This window comes from Peromyscus maniculatus, chromosome 4 (assembly GCF_049852395.1).
Source record: "Peromyscus maniculatus bairdii isolate BWxNUB_F1_BW_parent chromosome 4, HU_Pman_BW_mat_3.1, whole genome shotgun sequence".
NCBI classification, from domain to species: Eukaryota; Metazoa; Chordata; class Mammalia; order Rodentia; family Cricetidae; genus Peromyscus; species Peromyscus maniculatus.
In genome coordinates this window covers 11,749,594-11,767,924 of record NC_134855.1, presented here as the reverse complement: position 1 = coordinate 11,767,924, position 18,331 = coordinate 11,749,594, and positions in this window count along the sequence as shown.

Sequence of the window (18,331 nt, the reverse complement as noted above, 5' to 3'; positions counted from 1 at the left end):
GGAAGATGGAGAAGTTGCCATAAGGAGAAACCCCAGCCTAAGCCTGGAGTCTCCAGAGTTTGGCAGGCTTGTAAAGGCTTATGCTAGTCCCAGGGCCAGTATCTTTATCTGATCCAGCTATGCACACTTACAAACATGTTCAGGGTCTCATCATTGGGTGACAAGTGACTGACCGGGGCTTGGGATCTGCACAGATGTTTCACAGTTTTCTCTTCCAAATGAAACAAACGACCCCACTGGGCATTCTCCTTCCTGGTCAGCTTGCCATTCCAAAGCAAAATGAAGCCAAATACAAGACTGGATTTCAAAGTTTGTTTATAGGTTGAATTTATGTTGCCAAGTTAAGTATTTTCAAAACAGTACTTAGCCAAGACACATTCACAGTAAAGAGAATGAAATTTACTACAATTTAAACATTGTAGCCCCTCAATTGCATGTAGACTTTATGAAGGCCTTGGGAGGTCCTGGATCATTATGCTCCCATGGAAGCATGTTTTTATAGAAACAGGGGAGAAATGTGTAACTGCATTTGGTTAAGACAACCGTCCCTTTCCAGCCACCTTGTCCTCTGTCACACTTCGCTGGAAGTCATGGAGACAGTTTCAGGAGTGTGGGGGGATTTGACTAAGGGGAAGTGAGCTGGGATGCAGTAAGATTGAATAGAATGCATGGGTGTGGCTTCCAGTCTCTTCTGTGTGCAGTTAAGTGATTGCTGGTCATTTTCTGTAGGGGCGGCTTCCAAGAATACACACCCCATCTAACTCTGACATTTACTGACGTTGTGACATGAAAGTACAGGACCAAAGGGGATGACGTGCCCAGAGCCATAATCCATGATGAGGGAAGTTCCATCAGGGAGCAGATGTGGGGAGACAGCCCAGTGGGCAAAGTGTGCGGGCTGTACAACCCTGAGTTTGGATCCCCAGCATGCATGGAAAAGCTGGTCATGGTAGAGCTTATCCGTTACTTTAGCACTGGGTGTGAGCAGAGACAGGTAGATTCCAGGGGCTTGCTGACCAGCAAGTGTACCCCGAACACCAAACGAGGTACAGCAACTGAGATGGCTCAGTGGGCAAAGGCGCGTGACGCAGGACTCGCCGGCCTAAATTCCATCCCGAGACCCACGTGCTGGAAGGAGAGAACCAACTGTTACAGGCTGTCTTCTGCCCCTCACCCACACACCCCTTGCTCACCAAAGAAACCGATAACTAAGGGGCTGGAGAGGTGGCTCAGGAGTTAAGAGTACTTGTTGCTCTCGCAGACACGGTTCAGTTCCCATCGTCCATCTGGTGGTGCACAACCATCTCTAACCCCAGTTTTAGAGAATCCAATGTTTTCCTCTGAGTTCCAAGGACACCAGGCACATATATAACACACAGACACACATGCAGGCAAAACACTCATACAGGTAAAACAATAAATCTAATAAATAAAATGTAATTTAAAAACAAACTAGGGGTAGGAGCTGGTGGTGTGTGCCTTTAATGCCAGCACTCGGGAGGCAGAGGCAGGCGAATCTCTGAGTTCCAGGCCACCCTGGTCTACAGAGTGAGTTCCAGGACAACCAAGGTTTCACAGGGAAACCTGTCTTGAAAACAGCAACAAAAACAACAACAACAAAACCCAAAAACCCAAAAACCAAAACAAAAGCCAGGTGTGGTGGTGCTCATCTGTAATACCAGCACTGGGGAGGAAGAGGCAAGAGAATCAGAAGAACAAGGTCATTCTTGGCTTTATAATTTGAGGCCAGCCTGGGATACTTCAGAATCCATCTCCCACCTACCTAAAAAAAAAAAAAAAAAGAAAAGAAAAAAGAAAAAGAAAAAGAAAAAAAGAAAGGAAGGAAGAAAGGAAGCAACAGTCGAGACTTTAATAAAATAGGATTTATCAGCCAGGCACGGAACATGGTCACATGTTCTTTGCTCCTCACCTGCTGCGGTCTAAATCTGGAAAAAATCCTGAAGGCCACGTGTTTTTGTTTGTTTGTTTGGTTTGGTTTCAAGACACGATTTTTTCTGTGTAGCCCTGGCTGTCCTGGAACTCACTCTGTAGCCCAGGCTGGCCTCAAACTCTCAGAGATCTGCCTGTCTCTGCCTCCTGAGTGCTGGGATTAAAGGCCTGTGCCACCATGGCCCGGCTTAGGTTTTAGCTTTTATATGGCTAAAATATGTAGCATTTAATATTATGTTTGACTAAAATGTAACTTTTTTCCTTTTGTTGCTGTAGCTCATTTTATGGTGTCCTAAGAAATCTTTTATCTCTAAATTCATGAAGATCTTGTATAGATTCTTCTAGAGACATTGCTGTTTAAGTCCATCCCAAGTGTGATCAAAAGAACAGTTGCCTTTCAAATCCATTTTCTCTCCCTCCCTCATTTGCAAATGTATTCTAACATCCTCTGTGATTTTTTTCTTTAATATGTAAGTTCCTTTAGAAGACTATCATTCAATAGCCCAGAATTGGGTATTTTAAAACGATGTTTATAAACTTTTAACCTGATTCCATTGAGTTCAGACAATGCACCCCTTTGACTGTGTGTTCTTTGCAGTTTGTCTGGACTTATTTTGTGTCTGGCATAGGGTCTATCTGCAGAATGTTCTGGGAAGTGTGGGAAAGAATATTTGTTCTCAGACTGATGAGACAGCTCACCAGTAAAGGCACTTGCTGACAAGTTTGAAGACCAGAGTTCAATCCCCAAGACCCACGTGGTGGAAGGTGAGAACCAGCTCCTGAAAGTTGTCCTCTGACCTCCACATGTGTGCCACAGTACAACTGTGGGAGTGCACGCACACACACACACACACACACACACACACACACACACACACACACACCAAGTAAATAAATAAAGTAATAAAAAAGAAAAAAAACATTAAAAAAAGAATATATATTCCCTAGGCATCAGGTGTAGGATCACATGTTTTTCCTGATTTGTCTTTATTTGCACTCAGTTTTGAGTCTGCTTGTGCTATGACAAGTAGTTGACTTTTCTCACTATGACTGCAAAATTATTCATTCTTCTTTTAACGTGTCAATTTTATTCCAGGTGTATTTTGGAACACGTTACATTCATATAAAATTTAAAGTGTTATAGGTTCCTGGTATGAAGTCCCGAGACAACATGAAATCCCTCTTTATCTCAAGCTCAGTGTTTTGTTGAGACGAGGCCTTGCTATGTAGCCCAGGCTGGCCTGGTGCTTCTATATGAGCTTAGGCTGAGCTGATGTCAAACTCACACACTCTGCCTCAGCCTTCCTGAGTACAGGGATTACAAGCATGTACCCCCTGACTCAACTTCCTAGTAAAGTTTGAGTTATATGATTTAGCCAAACGAGATTTGTTTTAGTAAAGTGGTTTCATGTATATATCTTCTCCCATCTCCCCATTTTCAAGCTCTCTTTGTCCTTATACTTGAAGTCTGTCTCTTATGAGCAGTGGTGTTCCCCCCTCCCCACCCGGATAGCCTTTGTCTTTTAGCTGGAATATTTAATACGTTTACATCTAATGTAATCTCGATATATTTAAGTTCAACTCTTTCATTTTATGTTTTTTTCCTGTTTGTCCTGTCCTTTCTTCCTCCTTTCCTCCCTTCTTTATACTAATTATATATATTTAGATTTATTTTTATTATTTTAAATTATACATGTGTGTAGGTGTGGGTGTGATGTGCATGTGAATGAAGGTGCCCAGGAGGTCCAAGGTGTCAGATCACCCTGGAGCAGGAGTTACATACAGGTGGTTGTGAGCTGTCATGTGGCTTCTCGGAGCCAAACCCAGGTCACCTGCAAGAGCAACAAGTGTTCTGAACAGTGGAGACATCTCTCCAGCTCCCTATACTATTTATATTTTATGTTCTATATTTCCTCTAATATATAGTTGTATACATTTTTAGTGGCTACTTTACAAGTCATAATATGAATCCTTGGTCCATTAAAGTCAAATACTGTACAAATGAGAGCTTTTGCCATTTGTTACTATTGTAATGTATCAACTCTGAGATACATTGCATAAGCAATTAATTATGCCCAGTTTAAGTGTATAGTACAGTGAGTTTACAAAGAAATAAATGTAGTTCCATGTTGATCATGATATGAAGTATTTCATTTATTTATTTATTTATTTTTATTTGACATATATGTTTTTTGATTTTACTCTTTTGGGGGCCCACCACCCAGCTCCCAAATAAAGCACACACAGAGGCTTATTCTTAATTATGAATGCCCAGCCTTAACTTGGCTTGTTTCTTCCCAGCTTTCTTTAACTTAAATTATCCCCGGCTACCTTTAGCCTCGGGGCTTTTTCCATTCTCTTACTTCTGTAACTCTTACTCCACGACTTTCTGTGTAGCTGGGTGGCTGGCCCTTGGAGTCCTCCTCCTTCTCTGGCTACTTCTTCCTTTTCTCCTCCCAGATTTCTCCCTCTATATATCCTCTCTGCATGCCAGCCCCACCTAGCCTTTTTCATGCCTCACTATTGACCATTCTGTTATTTATTAGACCATCAGGTGTTTTAGACAGGCACAGTAACACAGCTTCACAGAGTTAAACAAATGCAACATAAACAAAAGTAACACAACTTGAAATAATATTCTACTACCTGTGTGTGTGTGTGTGTGTGTGTGTGTGTGTGTTTTGCCTGCATGTGTGTCTGTGCACTATGTGCATGCAGCAGAGGTCAGAAGAGGGTATTAAATCCCCTGGAACTAGAGTTACAGACAGTTTGTGAGCTACCATGTGGGTGTTGGGAACTGAATCTGGTTTCTTTGTAAGAGCAGCCAGTGCTCTTAACCACTGAACCATCTCTCCAGCCCTGATATAGAGTATTTCAATTAGCTTAAAAGAATTCCCTGATTTGTGTTGGGGAAATGGCTTAGTCTGTAAAGTGCTTGTCTGTGTTCAATCCCCAAAACCCATGTATACAAAAGCCAGGCATGGTGGTGGTACTTATAATCTCAGTACTGGGGAGGTAGAGATAGGTGGATCCCTGGGTGTCAATGGCCCACCAGGTCCATGGAGAGTTCCAGGTCAATGAGAGATAAGTGCTGTTCAAACTGATGACAGAAGTCAAGTGATCCTCAAGCAAAAGCCAATGCCTGTGTTCCCAGGCCCCTCCCAGCCTCCTTTCATAGGCTTCTCTACCACGAATGGTAGCCCCAGAGCCCTGGCCCCCATCCCAGACTCCCCATTCCTCTCCCTATAGCCTCTTCCACTGCCTCATCAGCCCACTCCACCCCCAAACCCTGGATCCTTCCTTTCCCATGTCTCCCCTCACCCTCTCTGGCTTCAGATTGCTTTTCAGCTCTGCCTAGTGCAGCGCCTCCTACATCCATTCACACCAGGTGACTTCTTGCTCCTCATTCAAAACCCAGTGGATGCAGAAACCCAGTGCTCAGTGCAAAGCCTCCCTGAAGACCCCTCCTTCAGACACCAAGGTAGTTAGTTCATCTTTGTGTGTGTCTGTGTGCGCGCGCACTGTGATATACATATGGAGGTCAAAGGACAACTTTTAGGAGTTGGTTTTCTCCTACCACATGGGTGCTGAGGATCAAATCCAGGTCATCAGTCTTAGTGGCAAGAGCGTTTACCCACTGACACATCTTGCCAAACCTCCACCTAGTGTATTTATTTATCTCTTTTCCCTTATTTTATGTGTATAGGTGTTTTGCCTGCATGAATGGCTGTGCACCACAGAGGCCAGAAGAGGGTGCTGGATCCCCTGGGAATGGAACTGCTGGTGGTTGTGAGCTATGACTTGGATGCCAGGAATCCATCCTGGGTCCCTAGGAAGAGCACCCAGCCCTCTTAACTATCTCTCCAGCCCCTTAGTTCTTTTTGAAACAGGAGCCTCTCTTGCTGAACCCGGAGCTCCTGGATTAGGCTGCACTGTATGGCCAGCAAGCCTTAGTCGTCCTCCTGTCTCTGCCTCCCCAGTGCTGAGGTTCAGGTGTGCGTGTAGTGCTTGGTTTTTGCATGGGTGCTAAGATTTGAACTCAGGTCCTTGTGCTTACACTCGTAGGTGACACATGTAGGGGACTAATGTGGTCAGTTTCGTGTTCCTATCTTTGGAGAAAACCTGGGTATTTAAAACCAAAATAGTATATGCATTCCACAGTCCACAAAAAGAGAAGTTAACCCACAAGCTGGCTCTATTACTCTTTCTTTCGGTAATGAATGGCTGCTTTTACTGACTTCCCTAGGGGCTCTAGTATGACTCGTTGGCCTATAAGTTCATCTATCCCTCGGTTGACCACAAATGGTCTCTTACTGGACACTCCCTCCATCCCTTCCTTTTTTTACTTAGCAACGTATCATGGAATCAATCACTCCCGAATCAATTCACAGAACACTTCCTCATTTCTTACAACAGGCACACACTGTTCCCCATATGCTGGGCCATGATTTATTCAGCCAGCCCTCTAGGATGGGCACTTAGGTTGTTTCCAGCCTTTCCCAACACAAACACTGCTGTAGTGAATCACTGTGGTGTGGTTTCACGGTTGGGCTAGGAATCTGGGAGACACTGGGTGGAAGGGTGTGTGCGCCTGTGATTTGTCAATCTTTCTTAATTTCCTCATTGGGTACATAGCAATCTGTGTCTCTCCGTTCCTGAGACCAGACCTGTGTGAGGACACAGGGGTCTCAGCGGCATGAAGTAGTGCCTCATTCCTGAGAGGTTCACCTTGAGAGGTTTTTCAGGGTTAGGGACAAACCCCACTCTCTTCAGGTTTTAAAATATATATTTTTATTTTGTGTGTGTGTGTGTTCACCTGCATATATGTGTGTTCACCACGTGTGTACCTGGTGCCTTGTAGGGGGTGTCGGATCAGATGGTTGTGAGCTGCCATGTGTGTGCTGGGAGTCCAACCCAGGTCCTCTTCAGTAGAGCCTTAAACCCTAAGTCATCTACCAATCTCCACTCCCCTCAGTTTGGGAACTCCGTTCTCCTTTGCAGGAACTCATGATTGCTGCAGCTTCCCACTCCAAGCACCTGACCCTTCTTTTCCCAAAGCGCATGTCTGATTCCTCTCTAGCCTTCCTAAGACCTACGGATGACATCCATTCGTCCCCTACTGCAAAGTTCCTAACTGTGGCTCCAGGTCCTACTTAGGACCTCGGTGTCTTTGCTGTGGCCCCCTCCTTTTCTAGCTCAGGGTAACCCTTGAGAAGGTTTGTCGCCCTTGCCTCTCTGAGGCCCGGCCTGTGGCGAGCTCATGGCGTCCCACCAGGTCTCTCTGGACTTCATTTTCCTAGAACTTGGCGCAAACCAGACTTGGAATCCGCGTCCCTGGTGAAGCGGCTAACGCGTCCATCTAAGAGACTGGAGTGGAGACCTGTGGGGTGTTCACGCCCTGCAGCCTCCTCGGCAGTACGGCCACCAGGGGGCGCCGTGCTCCCTCCGTGGCTCCAAGAGCGTAGACTAGGAGCGGTGGGCGGTGCAGTGGGGATCCGGTCCTTCTGCCAGAGGCTGCCCCGAAAACCTCGCAAAATCTATGGCATCAAATAACTGAGGGATTTCCTCAGGTCGCTGGCCACCTGCTGTCAGGATAAAGAGAAAAGGAAAGAAAGAAGTGGGGAGATGGGATCTGTGGGTCTGGGAGGAGAATGGGCCACCCAGCGAACACCAGCCCTTAGTTTCCCTCGGGTGTTCGGTCTTCCGTTTAAAAAGCCTTTGGCAGTTCAAAGTTAGAGAATCCGCCTTCAGTGCAGCACTCTGAAGCATAGGCAGGTAGATCATACAGGCACAGGCACTCCTACCGAACCACCAGCCTCAAGTCTGCTTGGGGTGAGGAGGCGCATGGGTCAGCTTTCCACGGCCCCCAAACCCCAACCCCCATTGAAAAAAACTTTGCTGGAGGCTGGGAATGTAGGAGGGGCCTCCCAAGAATGTGTTTCCACGGCAGCACACATAGCTCTTTAATTTTTTCTAGACTTTATTTTTAAATTGTGTGTGTATATGGGTCTGTGCACATGAGTGCTTGTGCCCAGCGAGGCCAAAGGTGTCAGAGTCCCTGGAACTGGAGCTGCAAATTAGTTGTGAGCCACTTGTCTACGATGCTGGGAGTCAAACTCAGGTTATCTGCAAGAGCAGTATGAGCCCTCTCTCCAGCTGCCCTGTACCACCCCTTTCTTGGAAAGGGTCTCATGTATTCTAGGCTGACTTCAAGCTTGCTATGTAACCAAGATGACTTTGAATCTCTAATCTTCTTTCATCCACCTCCTGAGAGCTGGCATGACAGGCGTATGCCACTGTCATGTGTGGCACTAGGACGGTCTTTGTACTTGCTAGACAAGCTCTCTACCAACTGAGCTGCAGTCCAACCCCAATGCCCTTTAAAAACAAGCTAACAAAGCAAAAAACCCAACTGTGGGGGCTGGAGAGATGGCTCAGTAGTTAAGAGCACTGTTATTCAGAGGACCTGAGTTCAATTCCCAGCACCCACATGGCAGCTCACAGCTCCCTCTGTGACTTCAGTTCCAAAGCAAAACACCAATGCACATAAAATAGAAAACAAAAACAAAAACCCAACTGTGTCTCACAGGACCAGGCTGACTCGATCTCAGCCTCCCATGTGCTGAGATTACGAGGACAGTTGTGACCAGCCCCAGAAGGACAGTGTCTGTAGACTGTGACTGTCCATAACTGAGAAGTTTCTCTGTGGGATGGGTCTGGAATGCAGAAGGGGCAGAATGGAGGAAACTGCTTCCAGGCACAGGGACCATTATTCCCAGCTCAGAGGCAAGCAAAGGCAGCCCGAGAGAAAGACTCTGGGGTTCTGGTGTTTAAAGTCACTCCTAGAAGAGGAGTCTCTCCACCCACAGCCTGCGGGTGCCTTACAGCTTCTACCCGGAACAGGGATGTGGGCCCTCCATCCATCCAGTAGGATCTGCTCTGTTTTCTACCTGGATATGAGCTGTAGGGAGCTAGGCTGGTTCTTAAGATTTTTCTTTTCTCTTTTCTTTTTCTTGTTTTTTTCTGTGTAGCTTTGGGGCTTGTCCTGGAACTCACTCAGTAGACCAGGTTGGCCTCAGACTCACAGAGATCCTCCTGCCTCTGCCTTCCAAGTGCTGGGATTAAAGGCCTGTGCCACCACTGTCAGGTAAAAGTTTATGTGTATGGGTGTTGACTTGCATGTATGCCTGTTCACCATGTGCATGCAATGCTTGCAGAGGCCAGAAGAGGGCGTCAGATCCTCCGGGATAGGAGCTACAGATGATTAAGAATTTCCATGTGGGTGCTGGGAATCAAACCTGGGTCCTCTGCAAGAGCAAGAAGTGCTCTTGAATGCTTACACATCTCTCCAGCCCAGCATTTTGTGTTTTGCAGTTATACACTGAAGATCTAGAGACCTTGTCTTGACCAGCTCTTTCCCTTCTACAGGTCCAGAAGATGCAAACCCAGAAGTAGAAGCCATGGCAGAGATTTGGGGAGCTCAGGTCTGTAGGATCTGACATATGCCTGGAAACCGAGCCAAGCCTGGTGGGTGCTCTGCCATCTTCCGTGTACTGGAATACGACCTGGGCAAGCTTCCCCAGACAGAGCAGCAGAGTCCTGAGACTTAGGACACTGGACAAGTGGGTCTTGTACCCTGTACACAAGCCTTGTGCTGGGCTTCATCCCCGAGCAACCTTCATTCCAGCAGTCACTGAACCCAAAAGCCCAGGAAACAGAGGCCAGAGCCCGGGGTCACGGCTTGTTGCTGTGGGCACCTTGGCTCCCAGGACACATCCCTCATTTTGAAATGAGCCTTAGGGTGACAGAGGCCAGCATAGAGTCCAGCTTCCAGTCTGTCATTCCCAGCTCTCCCACTGGTAGAGGACAGCTGGAAGTCTGCCTCTGCCCAGCCTCCTCTCAGGATCAGAGGGTCTCCTGAGTCTTGCTCACTCTAGCTTGGAAAGCCAGAAATCCCCCAGAGGTCTCCAGGGCTTCCACAGCTGAACTCAGAGCCACCTTCAGCCTCACCTCATCCTCCAAAGACCCCCTCCCCAACGTCTCCAGGCTGGGAATGGCTCTCTCAGCCTGCAGGCTCCCCGCCTGGCTCCCGAGGCCAGGCCCTCACTTCTTCAACACAGCAGCCGCTAAGCTGCCCTGGGAGGGAGCGATGCACGTCCTGCAGAAAGAAGTTTGCAGGCTGAGCTGGTACTGGACACCCACACCCTATCTGCGGAGGGCATTTGTGGGGTACCCTCCTTACGAACTTTCTAAAAAGGCCCCCGCCCTTCTCTTTCTTGCTCTGTGGAAGAGGGTGGATGGCAACACCGGAGCTGGCTGCCCGGCTTCCTCTTTGCCCAGCTAGCTGGGCAATGACAGAGTCTTGGACTCTTTCAGCTGCTGGCAGGGTCACCAAGGGCCACCCCACTGCTCTGCCTCCACTCCCAGATGTCTCAGCCTGTACCTGCAGCAGCCCAGGGGTGCTGGGAGAGGGTTTATCTGCACTGGGGTTTGGGGGCCTGGGGCAGACCCTTATCTCTCAGCCAGGGGCCTGTCGTACAGTTGGGGCTTTGTAATCTGACATTGTGATTTTTCATCCTTGTTTTCTCCCCACGGAGGGAAGATTTGCTGAGTCATGCTGGGGAGGTGGTTGCAGGGGGTTGGGGGTCTAGGCAGCTGGAGGGCTCTGATAAGTCTGAGGCTGGGCTAAGGGGTGCTGGGGAGTCAGCGGGAGGAAACCCAGAACTGACAGTTTCCAGCTAAGATTGACGTCTTCGGTAGAGCTGCCCTGAAGAGGCTGAGCCCAGAATCCTGAACTTTCCCTTCCGAGGAACCTAGGGCAGGGCCCAGGCCTCAGGGGGCCATGGATGCCAGCTAAGCTTCTGTGAATCCTGTGGTTGTCTGGACAGTGACAGTGGTCACAGTGGGATACACTCGGTCACTTTTGGTATTATACACATGGACTGCAGGAAGCCCAGGCAGGGTAGTGCTCTCCAGCCAGGCCTCTCAGCAGGTGGGAACAGCCAGTGCAGACAGAAGGGCCTGATCTCTGCAGCCAGCCTCTGCACCTGTCTTCTCTACTGAAGGCCATCCTCTTTATTTTAACATCAAATTCCTCTGTGCATCCTCCAGAAACAAGTCCCTGACTCTTGGGGCTGGCTGGCCTTAGTATCCCTCGGTCCCTCAGAGGCCCCCCCCAAATATCTTTCACCCCCAGGTCTTGCCTCACAGAGAGCAACCCAGAGCAGAAACTGAGTCTTAGGGTCTCTCCTCCAACTCTTAGGGGAACCGTTCTCTAAAGGTCTGGGACCTGCCTGATGCCAGCAAATGCTCAAGGGGACAGCAGGCTGCTGGGTCTCCTGTCTGCAGCAGAGTAGAGCCGGTGGCTAAGAAAGGTGTCCCCTGCCCGTGTCCCATCCTCCTCTACTTTTCCCCCTGTCCACTTTCTGCAGAGTGATATGACCTGGCTTCTAATGCCCGGTCCTCCAACCACTCCAGAAACTGGCAGCTGAGTGGACCACACACAGATTTAGGGGCTGTGCTGGGCACAGGGAAAGGGCAGACAGGGGGGTCCAGTGGGGTAGCAGCGGGGGCTTCCCCAGGACATCTCCACCTGGTTTATTTCTGATTCCCTGAAGGCCAGGGTGCAACCACTGCCCTGAGGAAGGGGGGTGACTGACACCCCCGAGTCTGTGGCCACATCCCCTGCTGCTCCCAAAAGGGACTTTGGGGACAGGAAGAGCCTGCCCACAGTGGTCGCTTAGGTCCCTTCCTGCTGCCCAACTGAGCTCAGAGATAAGTCCTTGTGTGGCCCAGAGAGGCCAGGGGCCCAGGCCTTCCCCAGAAATCATGTCAGAATCCCCCACGCAGAGGAAGGGGTCTGAGGGCCATGATAACCCCTCTATTTTTAAGAGATCCGGGAGGAAGTTCTAAGTCACCCTTGGCAGAAATAGCTCCAAGCTTCTGCCTGGCGTCTGTGGCTGCAGCTGGTGGCAGGGTTTGGCAAGGAGTGTGTCACAGCTGGAATCATCACACAGTGGCAGGGTGCCACCTATGCCCCAGCCTGGCTTGGAAGGTTGAGCCTGTGTCCCCAAACCAGAGTTGTCCCTAAGGATAATACTGACAACCACGTGTACTGTGCCCTACTGTCTCACGGGAGGGGCTGAAATCATGGCACAAATGGCAGAAGGGAGGGCGCTGCTGAGGAAGCATGGCGTCTGAGCTGTTGTAGGGTGGTTAGGAGAGAGAAATATGATGGGATGGGAAGGGCCACTGGGGTAGAGGGGAAAGAAAGAGCAGAGGCCGAGCACCAGGGGAATTGGTAAGAGCTGGCTATGGTATATCGTCTACTGCCCCACCAGGGAGTGGTTCAATCTCTCTGGCCTGAGTTTGGGAAGTGGGAGTAATAATAGCATCCTTCAAAATTGTTAAATACATTTCTTGTTCCATTGTCTGGTGCTGTGTGAGTTCCCGAGGACTATTTGATATTAGCTTGTTATCAGCGATGCCAGGCAGGAGTTGAGCAGCAGACACATATCAAATGTCACTTTTCTATTGTCCCAGTCTTCAAACGGTGTCTCCGTGGCATGGTTTCTTCCCCACTATTGGCACCCCCACCCTTCATTCCCTTGTTCAAGAATTGAGAGAAGGGTCTGGGCATGGTGGTGCTCAGCCATCACCCCAGCACTCAGTAGGCTGAGGCAGGACAGTCAAGAGTTTGAAGCCAGCCTGGATGGCATAGCAGGACCATGCTTTCAAAAAAGGACGAAGAAAATGACAAAAGGCAGTCTATGGGTTGCTGGGGAGGCAGGTGGAAGGTTCAGAATTCTAGAAATGGTAAAGGTGAGGAAACTTCTGACTAAGCCACCCCAGCCACTGCAGCAGCCAGCAAGCCTTAGCCCCCATACCACACCCATGTCCAGGGAGCTGTTGGTGAGGCCTCCTCAGGCCACTCCTTGACTTGGGGACTCCCCCCTGGCCATCACCACCCTCACCTCACACTGCACCTCTTCTATCAGCTCGGTTTATTCTGTGCCCACTGGGGAGAAGATGAGATTGTTAGCTGGCACCCCAAGAACCTGGCCTTTCTCCCTAGAAGGCTGTCTGGTGAATGACAGATCTGTGGCGGATCTGAGTGAATGGCATTTGACTCAGTGGGACCATCATTGTGCTTTTGCAAGGGTCCTGGATGCAGCTCTCACATATGACCCTACTGGACACATTGCAGGACGATCAAGAGTTTGAAGCCCTGCAGTTACCCTGGGCACCTGCTTCGGCCTCGATTAGGCAGAAGGGGAGACCTGCAGATACAGACCGGTCCTGGCTTGGAAGGCCCAGCCCACCACCCCTCTTCCCAACAGGCAGGGAAACACAGTAGGAGCCTTTTTCTCTCTCCCCTCTTCTGTCTTTCCTTTTATTGCCTCCTCCCCCTTCCCTTCTTTACTGTTTAGTATTTATTTAAGACAGGGTCTCATGCAGCCCAGGTGCTCACACTCACTATGTAGTTGAGGATGACGTTGAATTCCTGATCCTCCGGCTCTGCTTCCCAAACACTGGGAGCACCACCATGCTGGGATCAAACTTAGGGCTTTGTGCATGCTGAGCAAGCACAGTCCCAAATGAGCTACACCCTTCAACCTCGTCTCTCTCATTTAAAACAAAAGAATGCATCATCTCTCTTCCCTGGATACCTCTCGACACCTGCTGTTGTAGACACCATGGAAACCCCAGAAGAAAGTAGAGAAAAGGACATAAAAAATATACACACTCAAAGCTAACCCTGTGGGAACTGACATATGTGACTCTCTCCATGGATGGCTTGCATTGGCAGGGAATCAGGCGGCGTGTGGCTGTGCTGAGCTCTAAGAGTGATGTCACCCCAAATGTCTTTTTCCTGTAGGTCCCAAAGCACTGGAGGTCCTGGGACATCTCCCAGGACCCTGCTTCCCCGTCCTCTGCCTCCTGATCTCTGGGGCCCTTGTCTTCCTCCTCACTCATCTCCTCTCACTCTGAAGCTCAGTGTCTTGATTCCTGGGCAGTGATGAGCACGTCGGCAAGGTTGTGCCCTCCTGGACTGGGACAAGCACTGGACTGGACAGTCGAGTGGCCTTGCTAACTGTAAAGTGAGTCCAACTGTTACCTCAGACCTTGGGGCAGAGAGAGAGAGGGTGGCATGGGAAAGAAAATGGAGAAGTGGCCTCACTGTTCTGTGCTCCCCACATGCTTTTCCTCACGTGTTCTGGGCCATAGGAACCTTCTAGAGAATAGAATTTTTTGCTCTAGAAACTGCACAAGAACACAGCAGACCTGTTCCCCCGCTGGATGCCTGGGACAAGGTCCTCAGCCTGTGCCTGTCTGGAACTGATTCTCAGCTGTGTCTGCTGGTGTTGCAGTAGTCAGGGCCCCAGGAACCTCAGAGGCCCCCTTTTCCCTCCCAGCGCTTGTCTTTGGGTCAAGTGGTTAGAAGTCTGTCTTTCTCTCTGTCCCCCCTTTTCCCGCGCTCTGGGCCACCATGCCCCTGATAACACTTGGAAGGCGCTATCGACCCAGGGGTGTCCTCCCACCCAGCCCACTGCAGGCTCCGTGCTGACAGTTGGCAGCCGGCACAAGCTGATAAACTTATCAGGCCAAACCTGAGCATGGCTGGGTCAGAACATGTCCTGCCTCAGATTTCCCTCCAGTTACCTTTCTGCAGTCACAGTTCCCAAGAACCCAGGCCCTGCCTGGCTCCTGGCAGGGCCCAACCCCAGCTAGACCTATGGAAGCCATTGGAGTGGCACCCTTCCAGAACTAACGCTGTGTGTCCTGGGAAGAGTCAAGAGTCCACCGTCCAGCTCTCAGTTCCTAAGTCAGGGCCCTGCTTTACCTTGTAAGTCCCGGCCCAATTGTCAAAGATCCAGGGGCTCCTGTGGACCCAAATTTACCAGGGACAACTAGGCATTGGCCCCAAATGATGGGGGCTAGCATTTGCTATAAGGTTACTCCTGGGGCTGGGGCTGAGGCTGGGGCTGAGGCTGGGGTAAGCTGGCCCACATTGCTAAGGCAAAAAGAAACCTGTCCCCAAGGAGCTGTCTACCCAGCCTGGAGAGGCTGGCAGTTTGGAGGGAAGGGGCGGAAAGGCAAACCTCAAATTAATATAACCTTAAATATAAAGCTCAAGTTATATTTGAGCTGCGGGACTCTTTTTTTAATGCCAATGATAATGTTATCATTCATGCCTGTTGCAGAAAAACAGCATGCTTGGGCACACACACACACACACACACACACACACACACACACACGCATCACACACACAGAAAAAAACAAAAGTACGCACACCCTTTCCCCTCAGCAGGGCCCCTGTGGACACCCCTGCATCCTTCCTCCTTCTACGTGTGCATAGAGTGAACAGAATAGTATCATAAGGCATGTGCTTATTTTTTTATGAGTTTCAAAAAATTCATTTATCTATTTTATGGGTGTGGGTGCTTTGTCTGTCTATGTGTCTGTGCACTACGTGTGTGCCTAGTGCTTTTGGAGGCTCTGGAACTCCAGTTATAGATGGTTGTGAGCCACCATGTAGGCACTGAGAATTATACCTGGCTCTTCTGGAATAGCAAGCAGACAGTGTTCTTAACCATTGAACCATCTTCCCAGTCCTGTATATTGATTTTTTTAAAAAAAAATATGTATATGTGTGTTTTGGTCAGTGTCAGAGAGAGTACATGCAGGTGCCTTGCAGAGGTCAGAGGCATCAGATTCCCTGGAGCTGGAGTGATGGGATTGTGAGCCGCTTAACATGGGAGCTGGCAATCAAACTTAGGCCCACTTCAAAAGCAGTACTTGCTTTGAGCTGCTGGCCAACTTTCCAGCCTGTGTGTACTGATTTTTAAACCACTTTTCACTTGAAATAACTTCCTTTGGGAAGGTGTTAATTCCGCAAGTTTATTTTCTCTTCCATTTCTTGGGCATACACATACCCTAAGTCCAAGGTTCTCTGACAAACAGCAGAAGAATGAGGTCACCCCTCTTTGCCAGCCCCCAGAAACCTGAACTAACAATACCTTATGGACCTTCTTCAAGGCTTGCCTTTGTAAAATATTCAATGGGCCCTGAGTGTCAGCAGAGAATTGGTTTTGGAGTCACCATGGATACTCATCTCATATAAAATGACCCAGTATTTATTTGTGGCTTTATTTTGTTGTTTGTTCTTTTGAGATTAAGATCTTTCATACTGGGGGCTGACTTTGAACCCTCTGTGTAGCTTGTACTTCTGACCCTCTGACCTCTGTCTCCTGAGAGCTGGGATTACAGGTATGTGCTATGGTCTGGTATTTGCAAATAGCCCCCCCACACCTTTACGCATACTCTAGGTTTCTTTTTCCAACTTTCAGACTTTAAGCCATTGCTTCATGACTTTATAACCCCTAACACAGTGCAAGTGCTATGTAAGCAAGTGACTGTTACATTGTATTGTTCAGGAGTAATGAGAAATAACGGGAAAGAGGGATGGGAGAGGCGGCCCAGCAATTAAAAGCACTTGCTGTTCCTGCAGAGGACCCAGGTTCAAGTCCCAGCACCCACATGGTGAGCTCATAACCATCTGTAGTTCCGGTTCCAGGGACTCCAGTGTCCTCTCCGGCATCTGCAGGCACCTGCACACATGTGGTACACATAAAGTCACGCAGGCACATACACGTAAAATAAGAGTAAATAAATCTTTTTTTAAAAAAAGAGTGAGAAAATGCTTGGGTATGGTTAGTTCGGGCTCTTTATCCCCCATAAATTTCCTGTCCTTGGTTGGCAGACTCAGAGGCCGCGAGCATGAGGGCTACCAGACAAACAGCCATGCTGCTCTGGTGTTCTCCTGTGTCCGAGCAGCTGTATAGATGCCCCGTCAGACCAAATCTTACACAGCACACTCACCCTTTTCAGACCGTGTACAGATGTGCCACCAGCCATGTGGCCAACAGGTCCTCATGGGCACTGGGGATGCGCTTTCCTTCTTTACGGACAGGATGTACTCATGCTCTACACCCACTCATATCTTGATTACCTCCCTAGGAGTGGAATAAGGCTCAAGGGGTAATCAGAGTTTGAAAACTTTTTTCTGGGGTCCCTGAACTTGGACATAAATTATGAGAGGGAAAGAAGAGTGTGCTCCCACGGAGGGAGGGCCATGCATGTGATGTAGAAGACCTGCTGTTCTTCTGGAGTGCTCAGGGCCCAGCAGAGCCTGGTTTTCACTTTGTAGGGGACTCACCAGCACCACTCTGGTACATTTTCCCCCCTCCCTCCCTACTCTACCCTCCACAGAGGAGTTAGGGCTGGCAATCCCACCCCCAACCCCCTATATCCACCTACCACAGCCTACAAGTCCTGAGCCCACACTGTACCATGTTCTATATAAATGGGGCTCCCAAAGCTGGGAGGCGGAGCTGTAGGATTTGGCTTGGCAAGCTGGATTCTGACATGGCTGCTAACTGTCTGTGTGGCCTCGAGTGAGAGCCGCCATCTCTGGGTCTGTGGCAAATGGAAGTGACAGGTGATTTTTACAGGGCTGGGCGGCGTCTCTCAGTTCATGCAGTGACACTAGTGGTGGGAGTGTCTAGCCAGATAGGAAGCTAAGAGGCACCGACAGAAGTAGAGAACAAGGGTCTTGCACTTCCCTCAAATTCCAGCAAATGGGCGGTGCCCCACCGCACCCACGGAATCAGCCTCCCTCAGCAGGAGGTGTCGTGATGGACACTGGAGACTCTGTAGCTAGCCATGCTCCCCCAGGACACGTCACAGGCCCGTCTGTCAGGTGCCTCCACGCTTCCTCAGCTCCTGGGCTGCTGCCCATGGGGAACCTGTCCTGCATAGCCCCACTCATCTCTGGGCATGGAGCCATGCCAGCCCAGCCTGGGCCATAAAGTCTTCCCAGTCTGGGCGCTGGTACCTGTGCCCACACCCACCTTGGTCTGTGATATGAAATGGAGGGCCAGCCCACTCACTACTCTCAGGCTGTTGTGGTCCCTTCTCCTCCTGCTATGGAGGCTCTCAATGGAGGAGCAAACTGACTCCCCCACCCTCAACCTCAGCTAATCTGGAGGAAGGTGTTCACCTGCTTCCCTGTCTCTGTTCCCCCGCACCCCCCTCAACACACACACTGCAGAAGTGGCTGAAACCCTGATATTGTCTTGGTTTTGTTTAGCAAACAAGACACATGCAAAGCAGGTCTGTGTGTCTGTGGGGGGGGGGGGGCTGTATGTACACATGCGCAGGAGTGCAAGTAGGCACAGAGTACCCATGGACCCATCCCCTGCCTTCACACTTTATCTCCTAACCTGAGAGGTGCAGGATGCCCTCCCTCCCTCCACCCCACCCTCACCCCACACCAAGTGTGGTTTGGGCCAGTTCCTTGCCTTGTCTGGGCAGG